The 19955-nt window shown below is 38.1% G+C and overlaps 1 protein-coding gene and 1 long non-coding RNA gene across 2 annotated transcripts in view; both read left to right on the top strand.

The window, feature by feature from the left end:
- Positions 1 to 19955, top strand: part of LOC124172966 — a 382467-nt gene that overhangs the window by 339685 nt on the left and 22827 nt on the right. The gene's annotated exons all lie outside the window — the stretch shown is intronic.
- On the top strand, positions 300 to 10837 carry LOC124172791. Its single transcript, XR_006868271.1, has 3 exons — positions 300 to 391; positions 469 to 646; positions 10327 to 10837. It is a non-coding gene; the product is annotated as an uncharacterized LOC124172791 (long non-coding RNA).

Raw genomic sequence — 19955 nt, 5'->3', positions numbered from 1 at the left:
TCAGCGGACTCCAACTCCTCTCTCATGGAGCATAATGTAATATTTTTTCCCCTTCATCCAGGATTGCTTTTATCGCACCTTGAGAGCCGACATACATCGCTTGATCATGAAGCTGCGGGTGTTGGCCCCTGGAGTAACCTTTCTTACTATACCTCCAGCGCCAGCTATGTGGAGTAATGTAATATACAGGAGGCACGTACTGGCGCTGGGACGGTGGCTACACCAGTACAACAGATGTAAGATATTACACAGTATTCGAATTCACGCATGCTGCCTGACGTTAACCGATTCTCTCATAACTGACTTCCTTTACAGGGGGATTCCGGGTCGTAGATATTACGACTCCTTTTCTTCTCTAGCACGGTGGGGTAGACGTAAGATTTTTTGAGAGGTTAGTATTTCATTCTCATATGCTTTTTCCAATGCCCACTTAAGGTTGTTTTCATTTCCTTTCCTTCTTCCGTACAGGTATATGGGTAAAGGTAATCGTCGCCGTCCCGACGGTGTCCACCTTAATCCGAGGGGGATGGAGGTGGTGATGGAATGCTTGCTTGCTTCTCTCATTACTGACTTCCCTTCCAGGGGGGGATTTAGACACACCTTTCCTTCTCCAGCACGGTGTGATGGATGGCAGCTTTTTCGAGAGGTGAGTGTTCAATCCCATACATGCCGAAGGTTTGAAAAATGCAAATTTTAACCTGATTTTTACCTATTGTAGATAAAAGTACGTATGAGAACAATATGTGAAAGAAAAAAGACAATGTATCTTTTGCCAATTTTTAATTACGAGGTGTTCTAAAAATGGAATACTAGGTAAATCCACTACTATAAGGAACTCAATGGTAACTGACAAAACATTAGTTTCAGACAGTTATTAACTAACTCCATACCTTGGTTTGACAAGGTTCTAACTAAAATTTTTGCAAAATTTGGTGTTTTCACTCAAGATAGCTAAGTTTATGTTTCTCTATGTGTTGCACCGGTTTTTTTTTCCTCTATTTAAAATAATAACAGATTTAGAACAGTGACAAAGTTCCAACAGCAAGGAGGAAAAAATAATATTTGGTGTGAAAAGGTTCTAACTGCATTTTACTTATTTTATTACTCATATAAACTTGTATAAAAATAAAATGAATAACATATTTTCTTAAAGTAATGGTAACTAGTGTATCTAGTGGATCACTAGTGTATGTGCCAACAATCAAAAATAAATTACTAGTAATAATAGAAATAGAGCAGTTTAAAAATTTGACAAGGTTTTTCTCAAAACCAGCTGATGGTCAGTTAGAACCTTGTCAAACCAAGGTAGCGTACTATTAAGAGAGATATCCAGGTGAACACTTGACATGCAATTATAAATTGCATATTTTTACATTAAAAAGTGTTATTTTTGTGACATGGGACACAGCAAATTTGCTTTCCTTGCTTTCCTATCCTATGATTCAAGCTGTCATGATTTGAGTCAAGTTTAGGATTCATAGATGGTCTCCCTATCCCACCAGGCTCAGCAGTATTACCATATGTCTCTATATAGTGACAGACCACACGGCGACGGTATTCAAGAAGATCCATTGGCTTCACATCTTTTATTTTATGCAATTGCCAAGCATTTTGTAAAGCCAGCAGTAAAATAACGGAAGGCTAATGGAAGGAAGAGTATCATTTCTTTCCATGGATTAATTCTTGTTACTTGTCAATATTTTCATCAGCTCAGTCCACTCCTCCCATGTACACCCATGTCTCGTATAGCATAAGGGATGCGTTCCTTGGGGTCTTTGCCCTATACAAATTTGCGTTATACAAGAGCATTTCAACATTGGGAAGATAGGGATGCGTTCCTGGTAGCTAGGTCTTGGGTATTGAATTTCCTCTAAAACATCTGTATTCCCACATAAAGCCTTAGAAAATATTATTTATATATAATTTTTATAGTTTAAAACATCTTTAAAGATAGTATGCACACATTCAAAGACTTTCATTCGCGTTTAAAGAAATTCTTACGTGCTTTTGAAATTCCCTCCTGTCCTGCGGGTGGACTAACATCTGCTGTCTCAGGGGATCGTAATGCGTTGCCGGCTGTTGACGATTTTTTAAAACAAGTATTTTTTAACTCAGGCCCTTTTGTCGCTCATCGAAATGACAGGAAAATGCTACTTTGAATGCCATTTCATAGCTAGCGGAGTTTATGAATGATAAATCATTTTAATTTGAAGTCCTCCGAGTCATTTGCAGCTACGTGAAACAGTCTTTAAATGCCTTGAAACCTGACCCAGGTTTTCCTTCCCTGAAAATGAATTAACGAGATTGCATTCTTTTCCAAAATAAACCGTCTCGTTAACACAAAACACTATTCAAGGGGGAAAGGAGTCACTCTCAATCACAGCTTGGAGTTCATCAGAAAATGTTGCGGTGACTGCGCTATCAACACTTGCAGATTCAACTGATATCGCGGCACTGAAAATACCTGCTTGCCGTTGAAATTCTGGAACCAACCGGAGCTTTCACTAAATGTCTCGGAACGATTACCACTCTTGTCTTTTTGTACTGATTCACTATGAACTTTCCATATGTGTAGACCGCTTGGTTGAAGTTGGCGGCTGAGGTCACTGATGTTTTAACTTCGTCTTTATTCAGAATAAGGCATCGTGCGTTTAAACTTCCGTGCAATATCGCTTTGACGCTCTCCATTTTCAAAGCAATTGACCTCTTTCTATTCCTCTTCTAGGTCTATAGTTTTTCATGATAAATTCTTGATTTTTCTACACGCATTCTTATTTTTTGCCATATTCTCTTGGTTTTTACTCTGTATAGCTCCATCTATATCACCTTCCACTGCTGAACTGTATTTCTGAGTCGCAGAAGGCCTACTTGCGGGGAGGGAACGAAGCCATTGTGTTTGAGACTCCATAGCGGACCCTTTTATGTGTTGATGCTATTCATGCGCCACTCGGACACCGCTCCATTTCTCCCCCGTGAATACCGATGACCTTTAGGCTTTAGCATAGACCCTCTACCTGGAAGTCAATCGCCCAATAACCTATGAGGGCAAACATACGTCTCAAACCATATTGCTGAAAAAAAAATCCATTTCCACTAGCCCCATGCTTAATTAACGATCTAAATTACTTATTATCATTCTGTTAAGTAGACCAGATAAATTACTCTGGACCCAATGACGAGTAATACTTTTGGCCATTGCACAGCAATGGATTTTGATTAATATATATGAAATGCGTAAAATGATAGAAATTTCGTGTGTACTTAAATGCAAGGTCACGTTTTATCACGAGAGCATTTAAGATTTTTGATTAGGCTACACTGCATTGCAATGTTTCCCCAAGGAATGAATTTGCGCTATACGAGACATGGGTGTACTGATTATAGACCTTGATTTAATTATGTTGATTCACCCAGGCCAGGATTTTGACTGATTTCCAAAGCTGCATATTAAAGCCAGGAGAGATGAATTCAATGTATTTCTCGAAGCTTGGAGAAGAACTTAAAGCTTAGCAGTATGGTTATAACCAGTAATTATGAGTAATCTAAATGTGATGGGAATTGTTTATGCTAATTTGTAGCCTTGATCAATAATATTATACCATTTTCCCGAACTGAAGGCGGCTGGGTGGAAAATAGAAAGTAGCCAATGGGAAGCGCTGCCCCTTCCACCTCTCCCTTCCCCTCCATCCCCTTCCCTTTTCCCCTCCGCTCCCGTCCATCCGGTCGACCGGTGTTGCCAGCCTTGGGAGTAACGGTACTTTCGGGGGCAGCAGAACGAGCACTCGGCGATCTCCAAAGATTCGGCTTGGCAACACTGCCAGCTGGAGAGCGATGTGCACTCAACGGAGTTCGGAGAGAGACTGCGGGCTCTTGCACACTTTCTCCTGTCGCTCTTCTGTGATTGGCTAGAAGAGTGGGTGGGTTGCGAGCACGCTCAAGGTCAGCCGCCTTCAGTTCAGGAAAATGGTATACAAACTGATCAGCAATCGTTGCTCTCAACAATCAATTCAAATTTCCTCCTGGAATACGTTGATGCAAATGGCGCAAAGCAGTTTTTCGTGTTTTTCACTGTGTTCCACCAATTATAAAAATCTGCACAACATTAGGAATATACTTTGATGTAGGGGTAACAAAATACATTTTTTTTGGCGTGTCGACTCTTTCATAAATTTTTAAATTTAATTTTGAATATTTCAAACTATTTAAAAGTTTAGTTTTCAAACTCAAAATTTTGAAAAATAAAATCATGGTGGTAGAAAGTTTTTGTTTTTACTTTTTAAAATCAAGATAACAACATTAAAAAAATAAAAACTGGAGATATGGTCAAAAAAATGAAAACCGTTTTTCAATTTTTTTGGGGTTATAATCCATAGTTGTCCAAACTGAAATATAGGGGAAACACATAATTTGTGATGCACTTTAAGTGTATATTTATTTTTTTCCAAACATCGGGGGGCACTTTTCCCCATTTTAACCGGCTAGACCCTTTGCTATTCGACCCATCTGTAGTTTTTTCATTATAATTCTCGAAAGTTATCCCAAAACCATGAGTAAATCGTATTTGTAATTATTTTACGACAAAATATTATTTCATCAAAAATAAATAAAATTTTGTCATTTTTCAATGCTCATAATTTTATATAGATATGTTTATACAAAACAAGTTGAATAATATGGAGGTTAGATGATAATCAAAGTTGATTAAAATGTTTGTATAGCCGGTTGCGTGTCACACTGAGAGAATCATATTTTATTACATTGCGAGGGCTTTTCTTCATAGGAGTTAATCGGATATTTATCAAACTTCACTACAAATCTACACTATGAAAGCTAGAGTTCTGTTTAACCCTTTCGCGCCGGACCTTGGTTCAGGGAAATTCTTCCTCAATACGAGCCTCTTGAAAGTTTTCTTTACTCCCTTGTACAAAGGGTTTTCGTGTCAACTGAAGGCAGTGGTTCCCTCCCTAACCATTTTTGGACCCGACTCAGAGGGCGCCGATCCCTTTCCTCGGCCTCTGTCCCAGACCCTAGAAGGATTAAAAGCCCCTTCCTGGCACGAGTTCGCTGTCAACTGGCTAAAATATTAATGCAAAATATATTCAAATATTTGTTGCTCGCACTGATTTTTTTACATTCAAAATGTATTTTGTGTTTTTTCTGAGCGTGCAGAAATTTTAAACGAAGTTCTAACGTTGATTTAGACGGATTTAATGTATTTACTAGTGCTTCTATAACTCCGTTGAGATTAACATAAGAATTTTGTTTGAGGTTTCCATGTGGTCAGCAAAAAAAAGATGAATTCATTTCTAGCATTGAATTTCAGAAGTAAGCTACAAATATTTTTTTTGAAAACACACTGAAAATAACAGTAGTTGACCGCTAGGAGAGGATAGGAAAGGGTCAACCTGAGCGGCCGAAGATGGGACTGGGCGAGCGCTAAGGCGGATCGTGAGGGGCGACGGCGTCCGTGGGTCTATTGTGTCCGTCATGGTCACTTTTTTTGACCTGTGCCGCACAGGTGTGGCATTCGTTGGTTAGGATAAGAAAATTCAGGACGCACTGGTGTGGCATCTGTTGCTTATGGAAGAAAATCCTCGCCGCACAGGTGAGGCATTCGGTGCGAAAGGGTTAAAATTTGTGACCGATCAGTAGAACATCCAGAATGTCATTCTTGGCATTGATTTTCAGTAAATGCAGAATTTACGTTTTTAGTTATTCTAAGTTATATACAATTACGTGACCATGAGCACCTGAAGTGGAACTTGTGCCGGAAGGGAAGACTTGTGGGAAGTGCCGGAATGGGCCGAGATAAACAAGGACAATAGGAAACGGTCGGACCTTTCGCGCCTAGTGACCCAAATGGTGCTTGGGACTCACTTGGCATGCTTGACTGCAATGCCATGTAAACACAGCCTTTGGTCTTAAGCTTAGAAAAATTTACTTACTCTTACTCTTACTCCCAGGGCCATACATATCTTAGTAGATATTTGGCCGCACCAACAATCCTCTTCCATCTATCTCTATTTCCTGCGTCCTCCTCGGTCGCTCCTAATCGCTCCAGGTCTACCTTCACTTGGTCCCACCACCTTCGCCTTGGTCTTCCACTTGGCCTTCTTCCTTCAGGATTCCTCATTATAACTTGTTTTAAATGATTAGTGTCCTCTCTTCTCAAAATGTGCCCAGCCCATCTAATTCTTCTACATTTAAACTCGCACACTACATCTGGATCCTTGTATAGCTCTCTTAATTCTCTATTGTGTTTTCTCCTCCACTCTCCTCCTTCAGAGATTGGTCCATATATTTTCCTAAGGATCTTATTTTCAAAAACAATTAATTTTCTTTCTTCCTTTTTATCCAGTTTCCAAGTTTCACTTCCATATAACAGTACGGGTCTTATGATTGTTTTATATATTCTGGTTTTAGTAGTGTGTGATAGTAATTTTGAGGACATGAGTTTGTTGCAGGCGTAGAAGCATCTGTTAGCCAGATTTAGCCTGTTTTGTATTTCTATTGCTTCTTTGTTTTCTCTTGAAATAAAAACGCCTAAATACTTAAAGGAGTCCACTTTTTCAAATTTGTGGTTGTCTATGTAGAGAGGATTTTGATTTCTAGAAAAATTTAAGCTGTGAAAACATGGACTTTGACCTTTAGTGTTGGAAAATTCAAGCTGTGAAAAGACGGCCTTCGCAGTGAAAGGGTTGACACTAAAAATCGTATTATACAATATTTATTGATGTGTCAAAGGACCAGTGATGATCAGGTAGATGGAATTGCAGCCGTTGTTGTCCAGGCATGTCACCTCAACAAAAAGCATTGAAGTAGATCATGCAAGTTGATGGGCGGGAGAGAGAGAAATGTTCTTGGTTGACGCCAAAAAAGAAAGTGCATTGGCTCGACCAGTCACTGCGTCATTTTGTGGCATGAGGGTATTGAGGATTGAGAGTTTCATGTGAAGTTCTAGTATTGACATCAAAGCAAGTCCGTTTAGTCCCAAATCGATGTGCAATTCGAGACTCAAATGACCGATGGCGGCGCTGCTGTCAGTGACGTCAATTTCCAATATGGCCGCCAGAGTGATGGTAAAATCAAAACAATCATAAAGCATTGGCGTAAGGAGAGAACATAAACCATAATATCAAGAGCTAATAAGATAGAAATATTCTTTTAAAACCTTCGTACGGTGTATTTCTCGGCTTCTTTTGTCCGTAAGAAGATCTAGAACTGAAGAAAACTGCTTGACGACATAACTAAAGGTGTTTATAATGTACCTAAACATTACGAGTCAAGTTTGATTCTTGACTTGCATTCATCCAAATCGTATTGCGTTACTTCGTAGCCATTTCTATGTAATACACTTCAAAAGAACTTAATAGTATTTCATATACAACCTGCCGCTTCAATACATGGAACCATAATCCATTTCAGGCAGTTTTCGTGTTATATTTGGGTGCCACAGCCGTCTGCTTCACTGATGTGGATTGCTGTGTTCACCTATTTATTATCATATTTCCGGATAAGAAATGAACTAAATGGTTATGTGATATGCTTTAACATTGGGAAATGAAATTGTTTGGTATGATTTAGAAATTTGAGGACGACTTAAAGATCTTTACTGTTGATTCACATCTTCGTTTATTCACTGTTCTTAGTAAAATCATGGAGACTATATAGTTCTACTACTGCTGCTGAATTGACTACCGAATTGACACCAGGAATCCATCAAAATAAGCAAATAATGTTAACCATAATGCATATTTTACTAATTTACATCGTGATACGCTGTTAAAAATCGTTCTTTCAATGTACAGTAGGTTCATCCTCCTTGCTATTGATACTTAACGTGAATCTTGAGTTACTATACTCAGAAACTTTAGGTAAATCGTTCAATAGCACATCGCGCACAGAAGAAAAAAAACATTTATCAGAATAACACGGGCAAATACCATCCCGCTCATAATAATGGCAATGTAAATATTGAGTATGTTATGCTTAAAATCTCGAAAACCGCGATCACGGATATCGGATACTTTGATGCATTGGATATTTTTCTACTTTTGTTCAGCGTAACCTGACACATGAATGATTTTCAATTGAAATAAAACTTTATTAATAGCTATAGCATGTAAAACCAACGTATCTCCATTAAAATCGTCCTAAACAAGAGCTTTCTGCTCCTACCTACGTGCGGGAACAACAGCCGTCGCCTCGCTTTTAAACAATTCAACTTGTGCTGCAGTTATTACAGGGTCGTAGAATTAAAGAATATTTAACCTCAAGTAACGGTAGTAATTGCTTTGGAACCAAAAAGTAGGTATCACCCCGTAACTACTCAATAAAACAGTGTAAAGGCCTCATATACACTATTCCTCATAGCACTGCTGCATCATGACCATCGTTCCTCTGTTTCGAGCGTTCTCCGCCAGGTGGTGTCTCCCTTGGCTGGTATCGCGAATAGAAAAATATACTAAATCCATTAGCATGAACGTTTGGACTAAGTTTGAAATTTCTAATTACCGATTTCGGATTGCTGCCGTGGTAAGTCTTGTTAAATTCTTGTTGAACCACTTGTTGAATTCTTGTCTATCTCACTTGTTGAATTCGTAGTGGATTCATTACGAGCTTTGTCAGGCAAGGGAATGAAGTAGTCTTGTAGTGTCACTAAATCAAACTAATTTTAAACACTCAGCGGCATTATTTGCTGTGATATTGCATTGGATATTTTATATGTATGTTATGCTCGCTATCGCTGATCGAAAAGCTTCAGCATTAATTGTAAGACAATAATTGTTAATTGTAATATACTTCGACGGATCAGCCAACTTACGAGAGAAGGTAAATTGATGTTCTGGACATAGATGTATTATCTAGCTGGTGCTGCATAATTAATGTTGTATTAAACATTGCACATATCCCGCATACATTACCCTTTAACGATGTTGTTTTAAAACTATTACAGGAGTTGGGAATGTAGTTCAAATTTCCCTCCCACTGGTATGATAGAAAATGCCGAAACTCGATTTCCAAACTGCGGCGAAAGTGGCACTGCTGCATTTGTTGCAATACTTATGAATCCGACTGTACATGCTAATGTGAAACACGAACACTTCATTCACTTGACTGTGGAAGAAGGGGATCTTTGTCCTGAGTAAGGTCCCAGCCTTAGGATGGGTGTGAACCTCTGCCTTCTGTCGGTGCAAGAAAGCTTCTTAAAAGGGAGTGCATAAAATTTTGAAGAGATTCTTAGAGTGGTAAATTTTCCCTACATTAGGTTCCAGCACTAACTGGTTGAATTAGCCAGTTCTTCCTTAAACGTATGCTTTCCAGCTCCGCATACGAAACTAGGGGTGTTGCATATCGTCAGGATATCAAGGATGAGCTGGATATTAGGTTTGTGGAAAAGTGGTTTTATTTAAAGTGGCTCATTACCTGTATGTACAGACATCAGAATTTCAAGTGCATTATTTTTAAATTGGAAATGATATCCTCTGTTGCTGTAGCTGTGAAGATTATATATCTGCAAAATATCAGGCTGAATTCAGAAACAAACAGTTATGAAGAATAATTTCTTGCAATTGGAGGGTAGTGAATAATTGTTTGTATGTACTATGTAAGGGAAAGGGTCATATAAGTGTGATCATGCCCATACAAGCACAGTAAGTTGCCATTAATTAAGATAAATTAAGATAATATGCCCCATAACATATTTTTATAACAAAAAGTTTTTTACGTTTCTTTGCATTTTAATATCGTAGGTTGCATAAAAAACAGTTGGTATTGGATCTATGTCACCTACCTCAACAATGTCAGGCATGACTGGTGCAGAATTGGCTGAAAAAAAACATTTAAATCAGAACATTTATCACCAAAGCAGCATAGAAAGAGGTTATGTGTTGTGGGTGTCCTACGCTAGGCACAAATGGCCCTGGCATCACTGCAGGATGTCAACTTATAGGAACAAAATTTTTTCTGTTCATATGGTTCCTTGAGTTACATTTTTCCATATGTCAAATTTTGAATTACCAAAAAAGTGGTTTGATGACTGGCCCCTACTGCACAAATCAGTGCCATCTCTAGGCAGTGGCTAGAAGTGGTCAGTGGTTGTGTAGTGAAATCAGTGTCAGCTGTGAAATAACCTCTGGGATCTTAACTTGTTCGAACTGTGGTATACCTACATTAGAAAAATATTAAATATCCTAATATGCTTAATGGGTATCATCATTTTTTTGCCATCCTCTTTTGGCCATGCCATATTTAAGGAAATGGTTTTTAGTTGATCCAGCTTGTTTGTCTAATTATTGTCTTGCATTATTTACTTCGATGTTTCAGCTGGATTTCCTGAGATTCGTGAAAGGCAGAGCAGGGGCTAACTAGGATAACAGGAAGTCTCTTCCATCTGTCTATCCAAACAGTGTTCGAATACACGGCAGAGAGGTGTGCCTGTAAAATTTCCAGAGGCTCAACTCAAGGCTGTGAAGTGACGTATGGATGTTAACCCAGAAGTGCAGAGGCAGAAGGCATTCATCTCAATCCATGGGCAGCAGAGGCTGGCTGTAATGATAATGAAGCATTCCTGCCCTGCCTGCATACAACTTATCATCAAGAGAGGAATCCCATGGTGTGCATCTCTCGATTTCACTGCTGTCCTACCTCATTGTTTGGTAGAATAGGAGAGCAATGGCTGTGAAAGAAAATAAAGTGGTCTTAATTTGAACTCTTTTAAACAAACCATGATGAAAAAGATGAAACAACCATTGGCTTATTTTGCTGATAAAGTGTTTATTGATTGTAATAAACAAAGAAATCTCACTGTCTGTTGTCTCACATGTCGGCTTCTCAAAATACCCATTATTAAAACTGTGCTACAATACTTCCATCTATGTGAGCAACTTTCTTTTACAGGATGACTTTTACCGAGGAAGTGGTGACAACTGAAGACAAGTAAAGGTAAAGAAATAAGTAACTATTCAATGCGTCATGCCATGCTTCCTTGTAACGTGGTTATTCCTTAACAATCTGCACATGATCCTTACTAACATGCATTCAAAGTGCATCACCTTACATAGGAAGAGAATTCATGCAAGTCCTGTGATCGATATTGCTATCAGTTGTAACTACCATGTGTCTTGAGAATTAGTCATTTGAAAGTATTTCTTTGCTACGAGGTTTTACAAATGAATACCTTAGTTGCTTTTAAATGACCTTGAGAAAAAAATGGTATCACTTTTCATTGGGTGAGCATTTATGTAGCTGTAATTGTTTAAGAAAAAATTCCCTGCGGATTGGGGATTTTAGAATACCTCCGCAGTATCCCTGCTTGTCGTAAGAGGCGACTAAAAGGGTTTGCAATAACTAAAACTATTTTATTGACTGCTTCTTTGTTATTAAAATTTGAAATTGTCACAAAAACTTCAGGAAGTACAAAGTTACTCAATGCAGACCTTTGCCGATGCAGAACTTTCACTTACAATCGGCCAAGTCTTATCTCCTTTTTAAAGCTGTTGCAAGCCTTATTTAGCAATATTTGAATTTTTTATTTGTCAGAGTAAGGTAGTTTAAGAACTTGGGCCAGTTCATCATACGCATAAGTTGCAGAATGGTTGGGTTCATTAATGGGTAGCAATCATTTAAGATGGTAATGTTGACCTTTACAATGCCTTTTAATTGTATTTTCGCAGTTGAAGACCTGGGTAGAATTATTGTTAATAGAAATCAAGGTAATTAGTTTTCATTGTTGTTGGTAGCATGCAAGGTTTGAGCTGTTTAGGGAAGCATTCCCTGCGGATGGGGGATTTGAGAATACCTCCGCAGTATCCCTGCTTGTCGTAAGAGGCGACTTAAAGGGTTGCAATCGCTATAATTCTGAAATATTCTAATTCCTAGTAGTGATTACTTGGAACTGATGAATTTGGAACACGAAAGCACCCGGTAATGCAAAATGCATTACCAATCTCGGTGCAGGCTCATGCAGTGGCGGATACAGAAAAAACTCAAGGGGGGGGCGCAACATATCTTGAGTTGTCTTTACTTCTATCGTAATAAAAGATGATCAAGTCACAGGCGAAGTATATGAAAATTTTATTTAAAGTGATTATAAACATGTAAAATACAATGCCATCTTATGATATAAAAAAGTTACAATTGTGGTTTTGCAATGTTCGGCAATACAAGCGGACCCGCAAGGGGGGGGGGGGGGGCCGCGCCCCCTGCGCCCCCCATCTGTATCCGCCACTGGGCTCATGCCATGTTTAATTCATCACAATCGTTCGAGTATTTTTCAAAGCTGTAAGAACCCTTGCTTAGCTATATTGTGTGGTTGAATTTTGGATTTTCTAAGAGATAGGGGTAACATGTAATCGCTTGTAGTAGCGTGTTCTATACGTGGGATACGGAGTGGTTCAGTTCACGTTGGACAGTGGTCGGATTTCATGGGGGTTGTTGGTGCATGTTCTTGGGTAGTGGAGTGCTGATGAAACTTCTCCGGATGGAAATCTGAAGTGAACGAGTTTTACCACAGTACAAGATAACATAAGAGACTAATAAGGTAAAGTGAGTGGGTGCAGTGCTTTAAAGATGGCTATGGCTTTACTGCTGCTGAGTGGCACAACATTGGCTCTGTGCTGTGGTTTGAGACACTGTTGATATATGGGAAGCCTTACTCACTTAACTAGGTACTGGGGTATATAGTTGAGGCAAGCACATAGTACAGAGTAGTACAAGCACATAGTTGAGAGTTACAGCATTGGCAGATGTCTTGTTGTCAGTGACTCATTGCAATATCTTTATCGGAATCGATCCAAGCATTTAGATGTTTTCAGAAGTAATCCTTTTCCTATGATCCTTCCAAATTTCAACATATTACCATGGAAGGCTAACTAAAAAATGTAGATAAAGAGACTCCGCTCAAAATGAACTATGCTAGACATCTTGTTGATTTTATAACATCCACGACATTGAAGATACTCTCTAGGCATCTAGGTGGTGTTAAAATGTTTCAAGACATTGCAGATATTTTCCAGATATCTAGAAGATATTTTGTGCTACCTGGGTAGTTGAACAATGGTGGATAGTAACTGCTTAGGGAAGCATTCCCTGTGGACAGGAAATATGAGAATGATTCCATAGTATCCCTGCTTGCCGTACAATACGACTAAAAGGGTAACAGCACAATAGTGAGGGTGGCCATTGAAGCGGTTCAATTAAAAGTTGGTCCCACGTAAGACTCTGCCTCCAAATTGTGCCAGCCACCCAAAGGTGGCACAGCCTTAAAGGTGCCTTTATAAAGGCAAGGCACTGCCTTCATAAGGCACACACAAGGTGCCTATAAAGTGCCTATCATCTTCAAGCTAAATTGCGTCTTTTAGGCGCCTTGTGAAGGCACCTCAAAATTCGGAATGAATCACCTTTTCACCTGTTATGAATAATAATTCTATCATCGTAACACCTCTTTTGCTACTCGGTGGCAGATGATTTCTTTTACAATCTTTGAGCTCATACTTGAATTAATAACATATGTAAATATCACGATACGATTCCCTCCGATTACATAACTTTTCTCTTATTGATTAAAAACATTTATTGAGAAAAATCAAGTAATTTTCATTCTTTATAATTAATTACTCCACGGTTATTTCCCACAAAATATGAATTTTATATTTCAGCCCAATTTGCGGCAAGAGGTTCCAAACCCAAATGGCCCGCCACATCCAACAATGGTATCACAAGCTAAATACAGTGTGAGAGCCCCTAGTTGGTGATTTCGGTCGTTTAAATTCCAATTTATACATAATAATTTTGCCTCGTGATCTACTCAAGATCATTTCAATTCAATTCAAAGGTGCACCTTCAACATTTTGTTGAAGATTCGACAATGACCTTCAGTATATCATATAAGAATTTGTTTTCTTTGGCATATAAAGATTCGTATTTTTCTTTCCAATTGCTTTTTGTTTCAATGCATTTTAAGACCAATAGGGCCTTTATATTCTAATTTGGGATACCTTTATTTCTTGAGCCACTGGAGATCCGAATTTAAATTTTGAAAATGCGTTCTTATAAATCGAATGAATTGTATACTCTCATTGGTAATTGTATCGGAATCGTATCGAATATCTATGCATATATATTTTTATTTAAAAAATAGAGACACTATAAATATTTTAAATACAATTTATAAATACAATAAACATTTTTAAAATGCAGAGATAAACAACACTTAATATTTTAAAAAAATACACAGATAAAATACAATAAATATTTAAAAAACACAGATATTAAATAAGATAAATATTTAAAAAAATACAATTCTAAAAATTATGTGAATTCCTTTATAAAATTCATGGAAAATTAATCTGGGAAATGTCCTTTCCTAAATATAGAAAAACCTAGGTAATAATTTCGCATAAATTAGCACTTTAACTTTCAATATCAGAGTTTGAAAAAAACACCTTTCTCATACGCCTTTTTGCCTTTATATTCTAATTTGGGACACCTGTATTTCTTGAGCCACTGGAGATCCGAATAAAAATTTTGAAAATGCATACTTGAAAATCGAATGAATTGTATACTCTCATTGGTATTAAAAATGTATTGCATATATATGTATGTATACGTAATATATATACATTGTTTTAAATACACACACTCCAAAAATATTTTAAATACAATTATAAATTCAATAAATATTTTAAAAATGCAGAGATAAACTACACTAAATGTCAAAAAAATACACAGATAAAATACAATAAATATTTTTAAAAAACTCAGATAAAAGTGTAATTAACTCATTGACTCACATCTGGAATATTTTGAGCTTCCAACTCTGACGCTTCAAGCTGACGGAGGCGAAACTTCCACTTCCTCCGTTCTTCCGATGTCAGCGTTCTAAAAAAGAAAACATAATGTCAATGGGGATATCGTAAACAATTTTCCACTACCGAAAACGACGAAGAATATTTATGAAAAAATGGAAAATATCATGTCTCGATGGAGGACGACCCGTCACACACCCCGTCAAAAACCTTCTCCTCCTCCACCCCGCATGCCTCCGGGAGGGATATCCCCGAAGGGATTACTTCAACCCCGAGGCATGCTAGGCTCTCCCGCATTTCCTCTGGGGAGTCCCTCCAGGGTGCACCAAATGTACTAAGTGTATAGTGCTCCGGGAACCTATGAATTCCGCTCGCCACCAGGCTTGTGACTCCCCGGGAGCACTTGTCCACGATTTCCCTCCCATATCTCTTGAATATGGCAGGGTGCACCTTTGACATGTGGCGGACCAATTGATTGGCAAACCTTTTCCCACATATAGGGCAGGGCTTAGGTGTTCCCCTGCCTCTCCCTCATTTCTTCTGGGGAGTCCCTCCACAGGGCCCCAAAAGATCTCAACACATAGTGCTCCGGGTACCTATAAGTGCCGCTTGCCACCAGCCTGGTGATACCCCGGGAGCACTTGTCGACCACATCCCTACCATATCTCTGAAATATGGCGGGGTGAACCTTTGCGATGTGGCGGGATAATTGCGAAGTAAATCTCTTTCCACATATCGGGCACGGCTTGGGCGTGCCACTGCCCTTTTTTTTCGTTACCATCTTCCACATGATGGTTTAGTTAATTTCCATATTTCTAAAAATAGAAGAATATTTATTTAAATAGACACGAACGTTTGCAAAGGAGAAGCAAAAACTACAGCCTGCCTACACGAAAATAACATTATATAATTAACTATGTCTATTTGAAAGAAAACGTGTGTTCGTAGATATGGTATTAATACATAGTAAATAACCAAAAATAAATTTTTCGAATTTAACTTTTAATTAATGGGAGGCAAAAAAGGTGTCACACACTGCCTTCTCATGATAATATGAAAAGCAAAAATAAAGCTGAACAAACCACGTCGGCGGCTAACAAAGAGTCAATAATGTATGCTAAAAATCAAGTTCTTGCCGCGAGAAGGGTGATAGAAATGAATGGAGAACAGATATTGGACAAACACGGCCAGTTTTTCAAGTCTAACATTTCGGACTTAAAAAAGGACGGACCAGTGAAACTATTTAAAATATATCATATTAAGTTAATTTTTCACTGTAAATAATTGTTGACAACAAACCTTTGGACATCCGATTGGTAAATATACTAAGAAAATAAACTTTCAAATTAATATAAAGCATGTATAGCAGAGTATTTCGTCTAGGTTTCAAAGAAATGATGCGGCTATGAAATACTTACAAAAAAGGCAATGAAAGTAATGGAAAACTTGAGCTGATTTTCAGTACCCTGAGGACATGTAATTCGTGGCCATGAAATTTGTATTAGTGAGTCCTGTGAGAGAAGCTTGATATAAGATACTAGTGTATCTATTGTAATATCTGTATGTATCTAATTTCTTCTCATTGATTGAGGCACAAACAGTTGAAAAAGCCATTGTTTACGTTCTGAAAAATTATTGTAGTGTTACCAACCGTACAGAATGTATTACACCTTGATCAATTTTATAAACTGGATTGTTAACTGAAAAATAGTACGTTGTACGTATTAGCATGAGGTATTCTTCCTTATCAACATATTATGCCTTCACTAACTCACATCACGAAACTCAAAAACCGTGGACACTTAAACAACACCAGGGGTTGGACCAAAGTGACAAATATTTTTTACAAGTAAAACGCTTTGTACGGATAGTATCCCTTTCTTACGCCTATGCACAAATAGTTAATATATAACAGTTATTATATTTATTCTTAAGCAAACGTCACTCGACTGTATAATACATTTTCTATACTAGTCGTCCATATCACCCTGGAAAACAATTGGTTCACAATCGAACCAAAACATTCGTAGAGCAACCGAAAGTTGCACAGGTAATAAGTTGAATTCAATGCAAACATTTAAATTGTTATCATTAGAGTATCGTTCTATGCACAGTGCTTACTCGATTGAATGCTATGATTTATAAGCATGAAGACGGAATTCCGTGTTGTACCATCCTGAGAAAATAATGGAATATAAGTCCTTCAACTATTAATTAGAAAAATTTAAAAGTCTAAAGCAACGACATCCTTATGTATTTGAAAGAATATCACAATATGAAGTAGAGAAACAAACGATTATCCCACCACCATGAACATGAGTTTTTTCGTCCCTTTGAATGTGTTTCTTTGAACCATTCTTCCGGAGAGTTCCCAAATTACATAAATATTAATCGTTTGAACGTGTAACAATTGTATGACCTTCCAAACAATGTTCTTAACACACTTAGTAGTTACGTACTTATGATAAACACATGGAGTAGTTCGAAAACACGAATTTCCTTGTTCCTTGTATGTTGCAACGGTAGAATAAGCCTTTGTCAACACTGAAACTACATGTTGTTTTTAAGTTCTGCAAACCCTTACCCAAGGCATTGTTATAAAATCATAAGAATATCACATTATGAAATAATCGAACGAATAGCACAACCTTTATCTCGTGTAAATATAGTTTTAATTTTCATAGGGAAATCTCGTACCAATGATTCCAATAACTTCTCACGTGACTTGTTATTAATGCCAGAAAGTAATACTAACGATGTATCCTCGTGAAAATAACTTGTAAATACATAAAAGTAAGAAACAGTGAGGATATAAACGTAGAATATTACTTGATAACAATAATTTTCTTGTTGTTAATAAAGTCGTTACTCTGTTAATTGGCTGTGTTGACACTGAAATTGCATGTTGTTATCGAGATTAGCAAACGAATACCCATGGCCTTGTTTTGAAATCGGAAGAACATCACATAATGAAATAATCGAACGAGTAACACAACCTTTATCTCGTAAAAATAAAGTTTTTTTCAGTCATTGGAATGTATCATCATGCCCGAATCTTCGAGTGAGTTTCTTCGTCGCAACATATTTAAGTGTTTAGACATATTTGTGACCGTTAGATCTTTCGGACATGAGCTAATAATACATACTTATATTCAAACATTCACAAAGACAGTTGGTTAATAGTCTAAGAAACTGTTTCCTTTTGAGTGCATGTAAGGTGACTTGTAATAGTTTTGTTGACGTCAGAGAATCAGGAAAATATAGTGTTTTAAAAGTTATACGCCTAGATTGCGTTATGTATAGGATTCAATATCATATCTTTCATAAAAACACAGCAAGTTGTGAAGGTAATTATTCGAAAACTTGGTTTGTTTTCGCTAACATTATCAGCATTCAGCCTTACCAAATTGCAAGCAGAGACAAATATTTATTTTTAGCACTGGTTTTCACCCACACAACTTAACGACCAAGTAGCCCAGTGGTTAGAGTGCTTGACATGCGTGGATGAGGTCTCCGGATCGAGACCGAGAGACTTAGTTTTTTTTCGCTTTGAGTTAGTGTTATGGTCACTTATTCCCTCAACAGTGCTCACGTTTATTACCTGATGAGGTGTATTTGTCGCTAATAAATTAAGAATACTCTCTCCTCTATTTGGTACGGTTGCTATTTGAAATAATGAATCTGATGTATTAACGACTCTCAGATCACTTTACCCCTTTTTCAGGAATGAAACCATGCGCTTGTGGTGATCTCGGTGATTGGTCACCCCCTGCCAGACACCCTTGGCTCGCATGGAGTTATGTAGATACAGAAGATTAAATGAAGTAGTGAAGGTCAGCGAAAGCTAACACCCTGCCAAACACCTTTGAGGAACCTCGTCACCTGAAACACGTGGACAAGCAAAAAATTGGGGTGGGGGGAGAAAAAGGAGCTTTTCGCGTTCCCCCTCCACTCACAAAATTTCGGCGTTGACAAGTCAGCGGAGGCAATGGGCGTCAATTTGATCACTTTTCGTAAAATCCTTATTTCTCATCGTGGAACCTCGATCAAAAGACGCATTTAATCGCTCAACGGCAATGAGTATGATAGGTGTAATTGTTTACCTCCAAGTACTGGCATTAGTAAAAAAAAAAATGTACTACGAAAGGTCCTATCGGCAGCGGTTACCTCATACTGTGACGCCCGTCTCGGGAGGACCCGGATTATCTCTGAGAGCCCGAGAAAGGGTTCAAAAAAGGGTCGCCCTTCCGTCCGGTAGGCCTGACCATTTCTTGGCCCCAGAAAAGTACCACTAACCGATGATTCTCCTACATCTTCCGATGTCTCAGCGCTCTTAAACGGAAAGCATAGTGTCAATGGGGATAGCGTAAACAATTTTCCACTGCCGAAAACGACGAAGTATATTTATGTGAATATGAAAAATATCATGTGTCCAAGGAGGACGACCCGTCACTTACCCCGTCAACATCCGTCTCCTCATCCACCCCGCATAACTCCTCGCGGGATAACCCCGAAGGGATTACCTCTATCCCGAGGCGTGCGAGGCTCTCCCGAACTTCCTCTGGGGACTCCCTTCATACTGCACCGAATGCACTCAAGATGAAGTGCTCCGGGTACCTGCTTATACCTTTTGCAACCCTTGAGCAGTTTGCCACAACTTCCCTTCCATATTTTTGGTACACTGAAGGGTGAACTATCTTGATGTGGCGGGCCAATTGGGTAGAATACCTTTTGCCACATATAGGGCAGGGTTTAGGTGTTCCCCTGCCCTCAGTTTTCGACACCATCTTCCAATTTATTTTTTTATTCATTCCCATATATCTAAAAATAGAAGAATATTTATTTATATAGACACGAACGTTTGCAAAGGAGAAGCAAAAACTACAGCCTGCCTCCCCGAAAATAGCATTATATAATTTACCAAGTCTATTTGAAAGAAAACGTGTGTTCGTAGAAATGGAATTAATAAAAAGTAAATAACCAAATATAAATTTTTACATACGAGTGATGGTAGGTCAAACCTGCGAGATTAAAAGCGTTGATCTGTCCTATTTTGAGCTTAAATTTCTCAAAATTTGTTAAAGATTCGACAATGACCTTCAGTAAATCATATATGAATTTGTATACTATGGCATATAAACATTCGTA

The sequence above is a fragment of the Ischnura elegans genome (genome assembly GCF_921293095.1).
Source record: "Ischnura elegans chromosome 13 unlocalized genomic scaffold, ioIscEleg1.1 SUPER_13_unloc_3, whole genome shotgun sequence".
Classification (NCBI taxonomy): domain Eukaryota; kingdom Metazoa; phylum Arthropoda; class Insecta; order Odonata; family Coenagrionidae; genus Ischnura; species Ischnura elegans.
This window is presented reverse-complemented; position numbering and strand designations above follow the sequence as displayed.